This window comes from Podarcis gaigeae (assembly GCF_964106915.1).
Source record: "Podarcis gaigeae genome assembly, chromosome: 2".
NCBI lineage: Eukaryota > Metazoa > Chordata > Lepidosauria > Squamata > Lacertidae > Podarcis > Podarcis gaigeae.
Window position 1 is genome coordinate 53,734,314 of NC_139679.1, and position 16,275 is coordinate 53,750,588.

General features: G+C 40.5%; 2 long non-coding RNA genes across 3 annotated transcripts in view; one reads left to right on the forward strand and one right to left on the reverse strand.

The window, feature by feature from the left end:
• Positions 1 to 6,931, reverse strand: part of LOC310839640 — a 55,172-nt gene extending 48,241 nt beyond the window's left edge. For both annotated transcript variants that reach the window (XR_014561574.1, XR_014561575.1), the window contains exons 1-2: positions 6,621 to 6,931; positions 6,449 to 6,513 (exon numbers count right to left, since the gene is read on the reverse strand). This is a non-coding gene — a long non-coding RNA (uncharacterized lncRNA). The remainder of the gene's footprint in view (positions 1 to 6,448; positions 6,514 to 6,620) is intronic.
• A 50-nt stretch (positions 6,932 to 6,981) lies between these two features.
• LOC310839633 lies at positions 6,982 to 14,022 on the forward strand. Its single transcript, XR_014561561.1, has 2 exons — positions 6,982 to 7,886; positions 12,455 to 14,022. It is a non-coding gene; the product is annotated as an uncharacterized lncRNA (long non-coding RNA).
• Positions 14,023 to 16,275: the final 2,253 nt, after the last annotated feature.

Sequence of the window (16,275 nt, forward strand, 5' to 3'; positions counted from 1 at the left end):
CAAATTGGCTTTCCATGCTATAAAAAGTTTTCTTAATGTATTTTGGAACATCTCCACACACACACACACACACACACACACTCCCATGACACTGAATTTGATTAAATACTACACATTCCTGCTCTTTGCCTACATCGAACATAGAATGTAAACATTTGCTCGACCCTTTGTATTGCAAGCATGATGATGATGATGAAGAAGAAATTGGCAGAGCTCACCTTTCCCTTCCTACCCTTACCAAGTATCTCAGGAGAGCTTAGTCCTCTAGTTTTAGATACAATAAAGAATAGAGACATCTGGTGGCTGAGCTGCGTAATAGCAAATAACTAACCATCCAGCCATCCCAATTGTTGGCATCTCTCTGGCAGGGTCAACAGAAGCAGAGACGAAGAATCAATGAGATGATATTATCTTCCCTCTGAAAATAGAGAAAGAAGTAGCTCATACTTAAAATAAAGCAAGAAGAAGCGATTCACTCAAATAAAATGATGGAAAATTCCACAGAGAATAGGACTGGAATGGGGGCTGTTGTGGTGGTATGTATTTGGCCATTTCTTCTTCCTATCGCCTACCGCTGCAAAGCTTGCTGTGCTGGCCCAAAATCTAGTCAGCTTTACAAGCAGATTAATGCCTTTCCTCCATTGTGTTGCATGGGCATCCTTCCAGCTCTACAGTGTGAGAACCAGAAAGACGTCAACACTTTTGGCCATGGAGAAACCTAATTAAGCAGTTATTCCTGCTCTTTGTCTAAACCAAACTGAGCATGTAAGTGCTTTCACTCCACCTTTTGTACTATGAACATTGGGTTTTTTGTCTGAAGAAGCAGTCTATGGAGCCTGAAAGCTCACATAATGTCCTTAAACTACTGGTTGGTCCAAGCATCCCATTGATTCTATGCCTGGCTTGTTTGTCTTTGGCAGGAGGCAAATTGCTACTTACACAAAGTGTCCTTATTATTTACATAGCACCATCAATGTCCATGATACTTCACAGAGTACAAAAAGACACACTATCCTGCTTTTGGAGTTTAGGGCATTTTTTTATTTTTACACTATTGTCCAAGGAGAGGCAAGGACATAAGAAAGAGTTATGCTCTCTTCTTCATTCTTGGAAGAAGAAAATAGCCACCCTTGAATCTGTTTTATTAGCAGGCAATTTTATAAATCATCCAAACAACAATGTTTGGGAGGTTTGCAACAGTAAATTTTGTATTTATTATGCCATATAAAAGCAAAATGACAAAAATGTCATGGGTTTGGCACATGACATATTCATTTTTCTTTTAAAAACTCCTTTTCACAATCGAGTATCGGGTGTCTCTATGCTGTCAAAGAACCTGATTTTTTCCAATTTTTAAATTGTATTTTTATTGCTTCTTTTGTTTTATTGTATTTTATTGCATTATAACTTGAATTTTATGGAATGCAAATTGTAATGCAATACAATACAATACAATACAATACAATACAATACAATACAATACAATACAATACAATACAAGAAATAAAGGAAACAATTAAAATACAATTAAAAACCATATAGCAGCTTACAATTCCCACAATGGGCAAAAAATATATATCATCAAGTGGTCTGCCAAGACTGTCAGCAATTTTCAAGGGATCGGGGAGGGGGGGAGTTTCATTAAATTCTTCATTAAAATGCTGAAGAATTTTCATGAGGACTTTAAAATAAGTAAATAAAACATGCTGATGTGGAATGGAAATGTGATGATCTGAACCTAACAATGGAAAAATGAGGGAATCTGAAATTGACAGGTTCACACATTCCTGATTAATTTCCCCTTTTGCCAAAACACCCAACCACAATCTTGTCAAAGTCAAGGACTTCTATTAGCACTTGCCCTTTGAAATCAGTGAGAATTAACTCCAGCTTATTGAACCTTTTAATGCTACATTAAGGAACTTCCTCTTGGCTGCACTTTCATGGCATCCGAATCTGTGTCTGGAGATGGCTGCCTTGTTCTTCCCAATGACCAGGCTGACCCTGCCTTTGTGACCTAAGCACAAATATTGGATGTTGTTAACTTGCTTCCCCAAGCTGAAAATAGATGCCAGGGAGACATTCAGTAACGTCTGAGCAAAGAAGCACTTCTCATTTTGCAGACACCTTCTTATTTTTACATGTTGCACGATAGGTTTCTGAGAAGGCGCACAGACTTGTGAGCTGTGCACTCTGCGTCCTTTAAGGAGGGCCAAGTGAGCTGGTCAGTTAAACGTGAAGTGATGACTGCCGTCTTGACTTTGCAAAGTCCCCTTTGGTCTGTTTTTAGAAGGCCATTAAAGATAAGATATTAGCGAGCTGATTTCAAAAGATGCTGGGTCCGGGGGATAATGCAACCGTGAAAGGGCAAGAAGGGAAGATGTGGCTCTAGAGAGACATCTTCCTCAGATAGACAATCTTCTTCATAGCTGTTGTAGCCCAAGCTATGAGCTCAGCACTTCCAGCAGCATTAGAGTCATGCAGGAATGCATTTGTCTCCTCAGACTTATAAAACAATCATAACAGGCATTAATGATGTTGGTGGCCTACCAGGGATGTTCCAATTACTGGCAATTCTATGCAACATTAATGGACAACCACCATTTGCATGGGCCAAGCTAAGACATTGCAGACGTTCCCCGAAAGCTTCATTACAAGTCTCTTTGGCTTAGCCGGCATTGCTGCAACAGCTGCTCGTGGTTGATGGCAGCAGTGTATCCTCCACCCTCACTCCTCGTTGTGTTCATGACCTCTAGGAACCTGCTAGTTTACAGCAAATCATTCACAGCTCCCCCCACCCCCCGAAAAATAATTTGATCAAGTCAGGCACAAGCTAGCATCGTGAAGAGAGCTTGTCTGCAGACACCTTTGGGGGCTGCCTCTTCTACTTCCTGAGCATTTGAATCCTTCATTTCAGATTCCAAGCATGTTGCTGTCTCTGGGTGACTGCCATGACCTCATTTACAAATGTGCGCAGTTACATTGATTCATCTCCAGGAAACGTGGACTCATTTGCCGGGTCCATCTAGCGATATAAGAGCAGGGGTTGGCTCCGAAATATGAAAAACAAAACAAAACACCTAATCAGATATGTTCAGCCTCAGCAAAGGTTTGTTTTTCTTTTCAAATATTCTAAGCAGCACTTTTTCTTGTTGTTAATGCTACTACATAATAATATATGGAGTATAACGTTGTTGTTGTAATTATGGCTGCTGATAATTCTATTTCCTTGTTCTGTGGACTTTGAGGGAATACAGTGATTTTAAAAAAACACATGGCTTGAGCTCAATTGTGTTGTGGATTGTGTGAATTAGGGCCAAACTCTTCGGCAGCTAACTGTCAACTTTTGTGGGAAAGTAACATATAGACACCTGCAGGGCTGGCCAATGATATTTTTGCTGCCTGGAAATATGGAGCCTGCTTGCATTCTGTGCACAAGACAAGACACAACAGGACTGTGAGGTAACTCTTACTTCAGCATCCTACATTGCACCCAAGGAAAGTACACGAGCTGATGCTAAGGCAGGTCTCAGAGCACACAGAGCTCTGTCCAACAACTTTCCGCCAGTCCTCGCCTCCTGGCATCTGCCACTTGGTGGGTTGCCTTGGGAAGGGCTATAAAACAATTTGCTCCTGTTTTCTTTCTAAGTTGTGATTTGGACACAGAGCACTTTGCAGCTATTTATGACAAAGCATACTTCCCTTTTTATCAGAAAAGACATTCTTGAGCTTCCTAATGATCCAGCAATTTTTAGGGTTTTTTTTACTGGTCATTCATCCCACCCTTGTGTTGGCTATTCACATCAACCTCATCTTGAGTTTGCAACTTTTGATACAATAAGTGAATGGTAGACCTTGGATAAATTCTGCTGCAACAGCCGTAGATTCACCCACAAGGTAAATTTGGATACTGTAGAGCACACCAAATATGGAAATGGTTAATGGCAAAGTTGTTGTGACTTGATTTCATTTATAGCTTGCAATTTGCGTTCTGTTACATTCTAACATATCCCCACCCTTTCTCTTCCTTTGTTTATCTATGTGTAACATTCCTTTAGGGGTTGAATTTGGATAGAAAAACATCCACTTGGGATGGATGCCTAATTTATCATGTTTCTTTTCTTCTGTGCTTTATGAGACACTTGAAACATAGCTGGCTTTGGGTGGCGGTGGCAGTGGCAGTGGTAGCAGCAGCAGCAAAATGCACTGTACCCTCTTTACGCTGGGTAATTTCAGGGCATTGACTCTCTGTGATGGGTGTGTACAAAACAAACTGAGAACACCACGAAAATGGAAAAGATGTTCCTGGCATCTGCTTTCTAAACAGAGCTCTGACTTATTTGAACTGCCTTTGATGTTTTAATTACAATATTGATTCATTCTCAAAGCAGTAGGTCTCGTTTATCTTGCTCATAATTCATGTACATTGTTTTTCCTGTTCTTTGGCACCTCCAATCTAGACTATACTTAGGTAAATTTCCTTTTTGGGCAAAATCAAGCAAGGTGAACAGGGCATGATACTTCCTTGAAGCAGAAGGCATAGCATATTAATTGAAGGGGTCTGTGTGACTGGGAATGCCTTCAGACATCTCCCCAAACAGAATATCTACCAAATTCTGGGGTTCCAGTTGGAGAGGATTTGCTCTTGTGGGTGGGTAAATAATGCAGTCCTGGTTCAGAGGCTCCACTGGGCCTTCTGACAAATGTGTGAGTACAGGGAAGGCACTGTATTTGTGTAGTGCTGTGATAGCACCATGTCCCTCTGGAGCAGGGATGCAAAAAGAACGCAACAAGGTCATAAACAGAAAAGCTGGAAGTCATATGGATTTGCCTATTGCATCACGGAATATACATTTCCTACTTATCAATAAGATGTCTGCAATAGAAATAGCACCTGTCTGAGAGGTGCCAGAACTGAGTTCCAGCGAATTCCAGCTTGAAAAATGTCCTGATGGTGCACCTGTAGCAGCAAAACCAGATGCCTTCACCTGCCCCACCTGTAATAAAACACGTCTCTCCCATATTGGTCTCTACAGCTGCAGCAGACACTGTAACTCTCCAATGGCTTGACTTCACCCCCAGTGGCAAATTCTTCCATTGTCTCTCAAGACAGATGAGTGCCACCATACGGCATTTTAAAATTTTTGAATCAATAATCTGGGTTTGAACTGGAGCTAAAAAAGTGCCACATTTTGTCAGTTTTAGTAACACACATTACTTTTCACCTGGAGTTTTCATTATTAAGAAGCATTCATAGTATATCAATGTGATTATTTCAAAATCCTAAAAAGTAACATCAGTTGATTTCTGACTTATCCCTTTGTTTACATTGCAAGTCAACTTGGTGGGACACCATTCATACTGGTTATTCACACTTAAATGTGTTCTATAATGTTCTGCAAATTTCAGTGTTCTCTCTATAGATGTGCTTGAAAATATACAATATTATGTGCATTTCTGTATTAAAACAGTTTTTACTTTTTTTCTAAAACCAAACAACAGAAGGAAAGTGGAATGCCACATCTTTGTACTTTTGTCCTGTAACACTTTATGGCTTAGATTTTTGATTTTTTGTTTTCTTTCTTTTTGTTTTGTTTGCAACTTTTTTGTTAACAAATAAAAAAAATATTTTTACTAAAAGCAATTAAAAAAGTAGGAAAGATTGATCATAGCATGGCCATGCATATCACATCAGTCTATTTTCATTCTCATTTCTTGGAATGGCCCACTTGGATTACCATTGTTAAATTTAAGATTATTTTGTTCTCTCAGTTAGTTGCACATGCCTCATCAAAACAAAAAAAATTCCTTCCAGTAGCACCTTAAAGACCAACTAAGTTAGTTCTTGGTATGAGCTTTCGTGTGCATGCACACTTCTTCAGATACCAAGTGTGCATGCACACGAAAGCTCATACCAAGAACTAACTTAGTTGGTCTTTAAGGTGCTACTGGAAGGAATTTTTTTTGTTTAGACTATGGCAGACCAACACGGCTACCTATGCCTCATCAAGAATGGCAGCTTTGAATTCTGGGTGGGTGAGCTTGTCGCCTTTTGACTTGGAAGGGATCTGAGTTGTTCCCCCCCCCCCAAACTGCAAATAATTGTTTTCTAAGCCCATATGATCTTAACAAAGCACCTACCTCTGCCCGCTTCCCTCTCAAAATAATTAACCCATCTGGGAATACCAGTGGTGATAGTTTATATACCTCAACAAGAGTAGAAATAGGGTGGGGGGTGTATTTATTTCCCATGTAAAGGTAAAGTATTTTGCACTTTCCAAAACATCACAAGAACCAAAACAAAGCTATCTTTCAAAATCCACACTTATCTGAATTTTGTAATTCTCTAGCCATGTAATGTGCGCAAAAAACAAAAAAACCAAACAAAAACCAAACAAATGCATATATTAGTGAAAATGCATACATATTAGAACAAATTTACACCTACAGTGCTGGTGAATTTTCACAAGGACTTCTTCAAAAATCAGCAAACTTCTGTGAAAATGTGGACAACTAAAATGAAGATAGAAACAATGAGAAACTGAAACTGACAGATCCACCCATCTCTAAGCAACCAGGAACAAGGACGATCTCATCTCTCCTTATTCCTCTTCCCTCACCTTTCAGATGTGTTTCTTACAAGTGCCAGGAGGAAAAATCCTGCTTCACCCTTGGGAGATGTATTCGCAGCCACTGTACATTTGCACATGTGGGCTTAGTTTGTATTTCAGTCTGTGGTATTATGTCACTGCGCTTCTCACTTTCTCTGAAAGCCAACAAGTACATTTGAAGACGCTGCTGCTCTTAGTTACAAGTTACAACATCATACTCCAGAAATATGCTAAGGCTGTATTCACTCAAATAAAGTATCAACAAACAGGAGAATTCGTTAAATGAGGCCAGCTTCCTATCTTCCCATTATTTAAATGCATTTCACCTTAAAAAACCTCAGAGAACTGACACACAAAGCAAACACACCCAGATATTTTAACATCTGGAACTCTTGAGTAATTTTTTCCAAGACTTATTCTTTAGACAAGGTTTTGGCATAATCCTTTATGATTCACACAGATAGTGACCTGGAGGCCCTTGTGGTATTGTCCTCATTCTGCCAAGTCTGTTAAGGGGATACAGAGACAACTCGCGGCATTATGGAATTGAATTACACGGCCGTCGTTTTTGTAGGATCCAATGGATCGCTTGCTCTCGGGCTGCTTTCCCAACGTACTGTGAAAGCATGACTTTCCAAAACAAAAGCCGTTCCCATCCTGCCGCCTTCACTGTTGGACGGGGAGGGAAGGCCTGAGCCAACACAGTAGTGTTTGTTTCGAGGCGAAATAGGATGTTAAAGCAGAGCTAAGCCAAATACTGTGCTCAGAAGAGAAGGTAGATATGCTTAAACTGTAGAAATTTCCCTGGCAAAATTCATTCTCAGATGGGCAAAGGCAGCTTATTTATTCAAAGAAGCAGATTTTGGACTCCAAAGCCACAGCTTTTATTATTATTGTTATTATCATGACCTCAGGGACATTGTTCGACTCCATTACCATCAAGCTTATCTGGAGACACTCTTTTCTCCCAGGAGATCTATTGAGGAGGGGAAAGAATGCATCCAGGGGAATTGTTGCAAATATCGCCTGGGAGATTATCAAATAACCTTGCTGAATAACCTTCCTTTGGTACCTCAGAGCATTGGAGGCGGCTGTGGAAATGTTCGCTGTGAAGATGAATTGACGAAGAAACATCTACAAAGCCTGAGACTGAATACTTGGAGCCAGTTTTCCTATCCAGGCAAGTTTAGGAAGAAGGAGCTGTAAGCAATTCCTGGATATCTTTCTGAGGAGAAAATAAGGAAGCGTGTGGAGATTTTTCTTCCTCCTTTGCAGGTAACCTGTTCATTTCCACTTTAATGCCAAATGTTGTTGTTATTGTTGTTGTTATTATTACTATTACAGCTCTATCCTACCTTTCCTCCAAGGAGCTCAACATACCATACATGGTTTTCTGTCTCCTGATTTTATCCTCACAATTCAGTGAGGTTTGCTAGGCTGAGGGGAAAGTTCTGGCTGAAGGTCACCCACTGAGTGTCATAGCTGAGTGGAGATTAGAACCCTGGTCTCCCAGGTCCTAGTCCAACACTCTAAGCACTACACTGAACAGGCTCTTATTCTATGTCCAGCAGAAATTGGCCACTTTGAGTCAGTCCACTGGTCTGTTGGTCTTAGTATATAGGTGCTCTGACTGACAAGGCATCAGGAAGTCATAGCTGCTAGTCTTACTACCCGAGACTCTTTTAAACTGAAAATTAAAATTAAACCCAGGAACTTCTGCATGCAACACATTTGTTCCTCCACTGAGCTATAGCCCCTCCCCTTACTCCCAACCATCAGCTCCCCCTTATCACAGCAGAAGGATTTGAGCCGATGCCCTCAAGGGCACATCACGCAAGCATGAGTCTGAAAACACCAAGCCACAATATCTTGCCATTTATTAAACATGCGGGAGGGAGAAACAGTTTTGGAACAAATGAGCACATCCATATTTCATCCCCAAAGATTCTTACGCTTTCAAAATTAGGATTTGTTTTAAAAACGTCCTCCAGATGATTCTCCTCCACCAAGAACATTGTAAAAATAAACTTTTTAGATATATAAATTGTTGCCACATTTCAGGGAAGCGGGTGACTCCGTTTCACACACACACCCAGCTGGGTGTTTTGACCTTTTTTCATTTGAACAGCAGCAGCTAGCTCCCCCAAGCCCCCACCCCACAGCCCCGTGGATAGCAAAGCCCTTTGAAAAATATTAGGAGTGGTGTTGTTTTTTTAAAAAAAAAGCAGTATGAAATATGGAATAGCGGAGGTCAAATGCAACTTAAGGGTTATTTTTATTAGACATTTGGAGCCCTCTGTACTGCAAAGAGGGTTACATTTATCTGAATAAAATAAAATAGAAAAGAGCAGACGTCGTGTTTGGTATGTGCAGCCCTTTGGATCTGCTCAAAGAATGTGTCTGGATTGCAACCCTTCTCAATTACTTCAAGTTTGCCTCATTCGCAGCAGGCGCTGGAAAGCTGCTCATTGATCCCCAGGGCCTGCCGTTTCAAAGCTGCTGATGAAGGGACAGCAGGTAGCTGCCTGGCTTTTGCAGTTTTCTAGGGGCGTCAGGAGGGCAGAGTCATCGCTGACTGCCTGATGAACAACCAGCCCCCCTGAGGCTGCTGAAGAGCAGCAAAGCAGACCAGGTTAATTAATGTAAGAGCAACAGGCACACTTTGCTAAGTCGCTTTGAGGAGCTTAGTTAGGCAGAAGGCAAGGAATGCATGTATTAAAACACCTACCTAGCTGATTGAATAGGTGCTTCCTTGCTTTGCTGCATGCAGTATAAAAGTATATGAAATATAAGTTATTTGGTTTAATAAAAAAGCACATCAAGGTAGGCACCGTCTACGAAGCAGCTCTGTGACTTGTAAAGTTAATAATAATACTTAACATGTGTATAGTGCTTTCAAGTGTCCAAAGGGCTTCCCATGCATTATTTAACTGTAATCTTTACAATAACATACCCTGGGATGTCCCCCCTAAAACGAGGCATCCCATTTTTTCCCATGAGAGCATGGAAGCCATTTTGGTTGCTGTGATATTCCATACCCTCCAACATTTCTCTAATGAAAATAGGGTCGTTGCATTCCACAAAGCGAAATTAAAAACATTTTTTTGCAATAAAATAACAGTAGCATATGGCAATCAGTGATGCACTTAGATAAATAGGGCCACTCCTGCTAGACCCTAGAGCCCTGTGAAAATAAATAGTATTAAGCAGATGCCAAAGAAATATAATATGGAGTACATCCAGATCTGTACTGGGAGTTGCATAAACATGGTGCCACCACTGAGAAATCCCTGCCTTCTGAACCACTGCACTTTATTTCCAGATCTCAGTTTCACTCGTGCTTTTGAACTGGATTCATCCAAAGCTGCTGCCTCAGTTTAATGTTAAATGAACTGATTGACCAGGTTTGGAGCTGGGCTGACTAGACTGCCATAGAAGCTAACATATCATAACAGTTCTGCGTGACTTTGCCAAAAATTGCATTCTGTATTATGCCAATGTAATTCTAAAATGAAAATGCAGAGTTGGATTGAATTGGATTGGATACAGACTAGGTGGAATTCAGCATAGCACTATGGCAAGTTTTTTCCACTTGCCAGATGGAGCTCTCCCTCCCCCCTCCAGCACACTGTTCTGGGGGTTCTCTCATGCCCCCCTCCCCAAGGAAATTTCAGATCCCACAAGCAAAGGAGGTGAGGAAAACCCTTTTGCACTAGCAGAAGTCCATGTGCAGAAGTCCACTAGAGAGACTCCTGCCCTAAGACTGCAATCCTATACCTGGGGAAATAGACACCTCACTGAAGTCAATGCAACTTATTCTGTGCTCTACGTCAGTTGCTCATGAATCCCATTGACATCAGTGGGAAAAGTCAGCCATCACTTAAGCCCCATGGATTTCAATGAGAACTAGATGCAAGTAGATCCAACTCATAGCCTTAGGTCCTAACTTTCCTTCTGCAAATGGAATCAATTTCAAGGAAGTAGCATGGGGGCTTCTGCCTCCCCTTTCCCCTAGCAGCCCATTGCAACCATCAAAAACCTGGTCCTGGGGGTTGGGCAATCCTTGGGAATGGTGTGGGGAGTTGGGAAAAAATCATACCCCCTCCTTTTCTGACCAGAGGATCAACTTATGAACCAGGCCCAGATCACCCTAAAGGTAGCTATTACTACTGAAATGTTTAACAAAATGCCATTGAAGTCTCTGCAGTTAGGGAGACATGATGCTTTCATGTTTTTTTTTATTGTGAACGGTAAAAATAATTAAGCAATAATAAGCATCAAGATACCTAGTAAAAGAGAGAGAGAGAGAGAGAGAGAGAGAGAGAGAGAAGAAAAGTTTCTGGGGGGAAAGAAACAAATATTAATGTTTGCGGTCAATTCCCAACAAATGCCCTCTTCAAAGTGAACCAATTGCATTTTTAACTGAAATATATGACAGATAGCTGCAGCACTAATGTTTTTCACTGTTAATAAGGTCGATATGGAACAGAGCTCCTTTAGAATATATATGGCAAAATGGAAATGCATGCTTTGATGACTGCTATAAAGCAGGCCAAAGATATGTCATGTCCAATTAATGTCAATAAGGAACATCTGTATTTAGGCACCCAAGTTACTTAATGCAAACATTTCATAATTATATACTATAGCACACATGGAGCATTATGAGATGTGGTGTCCCAGTGTGAAAAATATTCACATTTTTCAGATCAGTCAGCAGTCTTGGTCTGGCTTTGGCTCAGCTTGCCGTCTCCCCATAAGAGTATTTCTTTATAATATTGAATTAAGTACAATCCACATTTTTTCTCTTATCTGTGAAATCTTGTGGTTGCAGCTTGACTGTTTTCATAAAATGAAAGGTCCATGTGCACTGAAAGTTGGGAAGGTTTTCCACCCCACCCCACCCCTTTCTTTTTAGTGAGACACATCTGTTTCTCTCCCCACCCCCCACCCCCCACCCTTACCCCAAGCTAGGAAGCAACGGCTGAAGCATGAAGAATGCAATCGGCAAGACTCAAAACTTGCACTGTTGTGGTTTGTTTTTTTACTCTATGGAACAATGTGATTGTACACAGAAGAACATTGTGTGCCCAGTCCAGTCCCTCCCCTGTATATGCCACTCTTGTGATTGTAGCTATTTGCGCACAAAAGGGTTGTAGGTGGTGAGAGGAGGTTGGTGGTAAAAATAGATCTTTGTGCATGATGGCAGCATCAATGCATGTATATAAGCTGTATATATATGAAGGGTCCATCAGAGATTTAACACAGCAGACAGAACTTTCATGCCATGGCAGGTGCAAAGATTTTCAGTGGAGCCAAATCACACGTTCTGCTACCATCAGGAGTAAAGTATAGAACAATCAAGGGTGTACATGCATGTGTGAACTAGTTCTCAAAGGTATCCTGTCCTATCCATCGTCATTTGCTCTATTCTTATTGCTCAGGCTGTTAGCGCTAATGTAATCAAAATGGTGCCATGATGTAGCCATCATGGCACAATAATGTAGTCAAAACGGCACCTTAAGAAATATCAGCAGGCTTGGGGAAAACCTAATTTTTGCCCAGACATGACACATGAGGTGGGGTACTGCTGAGGCACCACTCCTCCAGCTGTGGTGGTGCTGCTACTTGCTCAGACCAGGATGGGGTAGGCAGGGCTGCGGTGAGGGAAGGCTCTGGATTTGCTGCAGAAATAATAATTTATAACCCCCTCAATGGCGGGGGGGACCTCCAAAACATCCCAAAGGGTTCTAACCACACTTGGTGCCCATGGAATGCTGACTGTAGGGCTGAGAGTGATTGGAATCCTGAACAACACTTGAAGCTGCAACATTTTGTGGCAGGTGCCACATATTCTGTTCTGTACCAGATATCTAGAAGAAAATAAGATGGGACATAATAAGAGCAAATGAAACCACAAGTTACAAACAGTTTGGTGAGACAAGGATACAACCAACAAGAGATTTTTCGATGTGGAGAGATGAATGCCATTCCATTTGCAATGGAATCAACATAAACATAAATGAAGCTGTAACTATGGATGAACTAATCCTGGTATGATTAATTGTCTATATTTTAAGCATGATATAATTAATTGTAAATCTTTGAATTTACATGTGTGGGGGATGTGAAAACTGACATCAAAGAAATAAATAAATAGAGAATAGCCTTGCGCTGCACAATTAAGAACCCTCCTATCTCACTCCTTGGCTGCGTTTAACTTAAGACGAGTGATTGTTCTCTACAGGAGAAGACTTAGCTAGAAGAACAAAAGGTTAGTCTTCTTTAGGAGGACTTTGTTTCAATCCCTATTTGGGCTGCATGTGAAGAAGGGCCAAAAATTAATAATGTTCACCTCCTTTCAAATGGTTGGCGCCACTTGGGAGGAGACAATCGGCCCCAATATGCGTGGCACATTTCTCCCACCGCCGCTTTTGCCAGCAGCCAGTTTGAGGAGGCACTCTGCAGCAACATGCAGATTGGAAAGCTCCCCATCTTTTGAAGGTTGTCAAGAGAAGGGGTGTATTGCACTGTAGCAAGCTGCTTTGAAGGGGGCATTCACAATTTGATGCACAACATGACCCCTCCCTTAACAAGCACTGTGGCAATATGTGCTGGCAGCCAGAGGCGGCAGGGGGAACAGATTGCAATCTCACAGTGAAAGGTGTTGGACTCTCCTCACCAAAGGGAGCACTATTCTTTTTTTGGGGGGGCAACATAACCCTACTCTTATTTGCTTTGAACAACAGCCCCCCCTTTTTTTAAGAATTCTCTGTTCAATGACAGATCCTTGAGAGGCAGAGGTTTACTTTAATTACTAACCTTCCTTTTGTCTGGGATCTCACTTGTTTGATGACTTTGAGGTGTGTTTGTCAAATGTTTAATGAACTTCTTGTGGGGCGCAATCACCCTCCACTTATCTATGATGGTTGATTCAGTGCTTTGAAGTAATATCCAAGAGATCCTGTTGGAATTTGTCTTATATAGGAAATGGGTTTTGACACCTACATTGTTAACTGCATTTTAGCTCCTGAGAAATTTTATTCTATTTCCCATCTAGCCATTGGAATCGGGTCAGAATTGGCACATGAAGCCATACATTTTAAGGTCATCTACCATTCCCAAGCATCAAAGACTATGGTGAGGAATAGCTAAATGAAGCTGGAGGAGGAAGTTCTTGTCTTTTGGCGGTCTCTGCTGAGGCAGACATTTGGTTTCAAGATGTTGACTTGGGGATTCACAGGTCAGAGATGATTTTTGGTATGGATCTTGAAGCTACCTGTAACGTTTTCTAACAGATAACTGTTGAAATAATGAATTGATCTGCACATTTTTAGTTGTTCTCCATTCTGAAATGCCATGTAAATATGTGTGTGGATTTCAAAAATTAAGAAATGTTTTTTCTCTGAAATACTGCATGCTAGAAGAGTGCTCTTTAAATGGATGTTAGTTTGCCCCACATCTCCAAGTTTTCATGTACACCAACCAGATGTGCTTTATTTCAGGTCTGGCTTCTTCCTTGGTTAAATCAAAAGTGATAGCAACTCCACTGGAAGTTGAAAGTGATTGTGAGAAACAATTCATACTAGTTTTGGAGTTGACTTTGTAAACCATCACATCCACTTGCTGAATCTGAACAGGAGGGTATACATTGCCAATATTGCTACCCCAGTTTATTACAGACCTTGCCCATTTACACTTGACCAGTGCCAAATTTATGTATAAGCTAAAAAAAGCTATAGCTTAGGGCCCCACTCTCTTGGGGGGCCCAAAAAAATTAAAGGAAAAAAACCTGAATGTACATTTCCAAAATATAAGATAAAACACAAATTACTTGGATAAAATACATATTTTGTTATGTGCAAATGGCTTTAGATACCTATTAGGTCCATAAATTACCATATAGCAAAAATTCAACATGAAAAACAGCGACAATTTGTTGTTGAAAAAGGACAGCTGGACGTATAAAGGGCCTCATTACCTTCAGTAGCTTAGGGCCTCATCAAACCTAAATCCGGCCCTGCACTTGACAACATCATCTGAACACAGAAATGCTGTGAATGAGGCCCATCACATGGATCTCTCCCAACTAGTTGTCACTTGTGCAGAAAGAAACTTTGGAACATTAGCTGTTTAGATCAAGAGCTTTCAAGCTACAGCAGAAAGGATACGGCAAGCAAAACAAAGCACATTTAAACTTTGAAAATGCTTCTGGAGTCCTGAGTTGTTGAAGAGGGAGGGAAGAAGGGAAGAAAACCACAGGCAAATTATCTCTCTAATTATATTTATATCCAGAAAGAATAAAGTATCAAGACAAGATCAGAGAAAAATCAGATAATTATGCATTTTTACTTTTATAATGAAGTATCACACTTTAACAGCCTTTTTGGCTTCAACATCATCTCTAAATAGAAGAGGCAGTAATTTTAATTGTTAATTTTGTATCAGCTGTATTTCCTTGTTTGCTGAGCAGAAATCCTGGTGAAACGCAATGAATGAACCACATGTACATTGCCTTGGCTTCCTTGAAAGAGAACTATAAGTGTGTGCACGCACACACAAACATAATAATAATAATAATAATAATAATAATAATAATAATAATAATAATATAACAGCACCAACAGTGTGGTTACGGCTGTTTCATTCTGAAACAGTCGATAGGAAGCATGAGGTCAGACAGCTGAGCTGCATAGCCAGTTGAAGTTTTGTGCACTTTCTTGAGAATAAGTGCCATTGAATTCAATGGGATTTCCTTATGAGTAAGCAAACACAGGGTTGCACTGCAAATCAGTCAAATAAATTAAATGTCTTATTGCCAAAAAACAAGAGAAGAAAAGGATGAGAAGGATAGATGGTTTTAAAGAGGCAAAATTGGAATCCAGACTTTGAACAATTTCGTAAAATTTATGTGTATGTGTTAAATTTGTACCCCACATATTCATCAAATGTTGTCCAAGGTCCACTGCAAAATAAGAACCAAAGCTTAAAAACAAGGCAGAAAAAACAATGAATAAAACCAACAAATGCAACAACCATTTAAGCAACAGCAACATAGTTAACAATAGCTATAAGAAGACAAAAGTTCTGTCTAAATAAAAAATAAATTTGCTTTCTGGTAGAAGATCATTGGAAATATGGAAAGCCAGAGCTCTCTCAGAAAAGAGTTCCAGAGACCTAGGTCAGTCACTGAGCAGGACCTTACTTAAGTACTTACTAAATGTGATAGTGAGACACAAAGAAGAGTCTCGATCATGACCATTTTTTATTAAAACAGGACCTCTGTTTCTATAGCAAAGAAAGTCAATATTGGGCTAGAATAGATACTCTAATTACCTGACGTGTTATCAAACTGATTCATATATAGTGGTACCTCGGGTTACATACGCTTCAGGTTACAGACTCCGCTAACCCAGAAATAGTGCTTCAGGTTAAGAACTTTGCTTCAGGATGAGAACAGAAATCGTACTCCAGCGGCATGGCAGCAGCAGGAGGCCCCATTAGCTAAAGTGGTGCTTCAGGTTAAGAACAGTTTCAGGTTAAGTACGGACCTCCGGAACGAATTAAGTACTTAACCCGAGGTACCACTGTATTCTAAAATATTAGTGGAGGAATCTTGTGTCTGAGGCAGGTTTAGAGTAGCGCCACCAGTTTGGCTGCATTG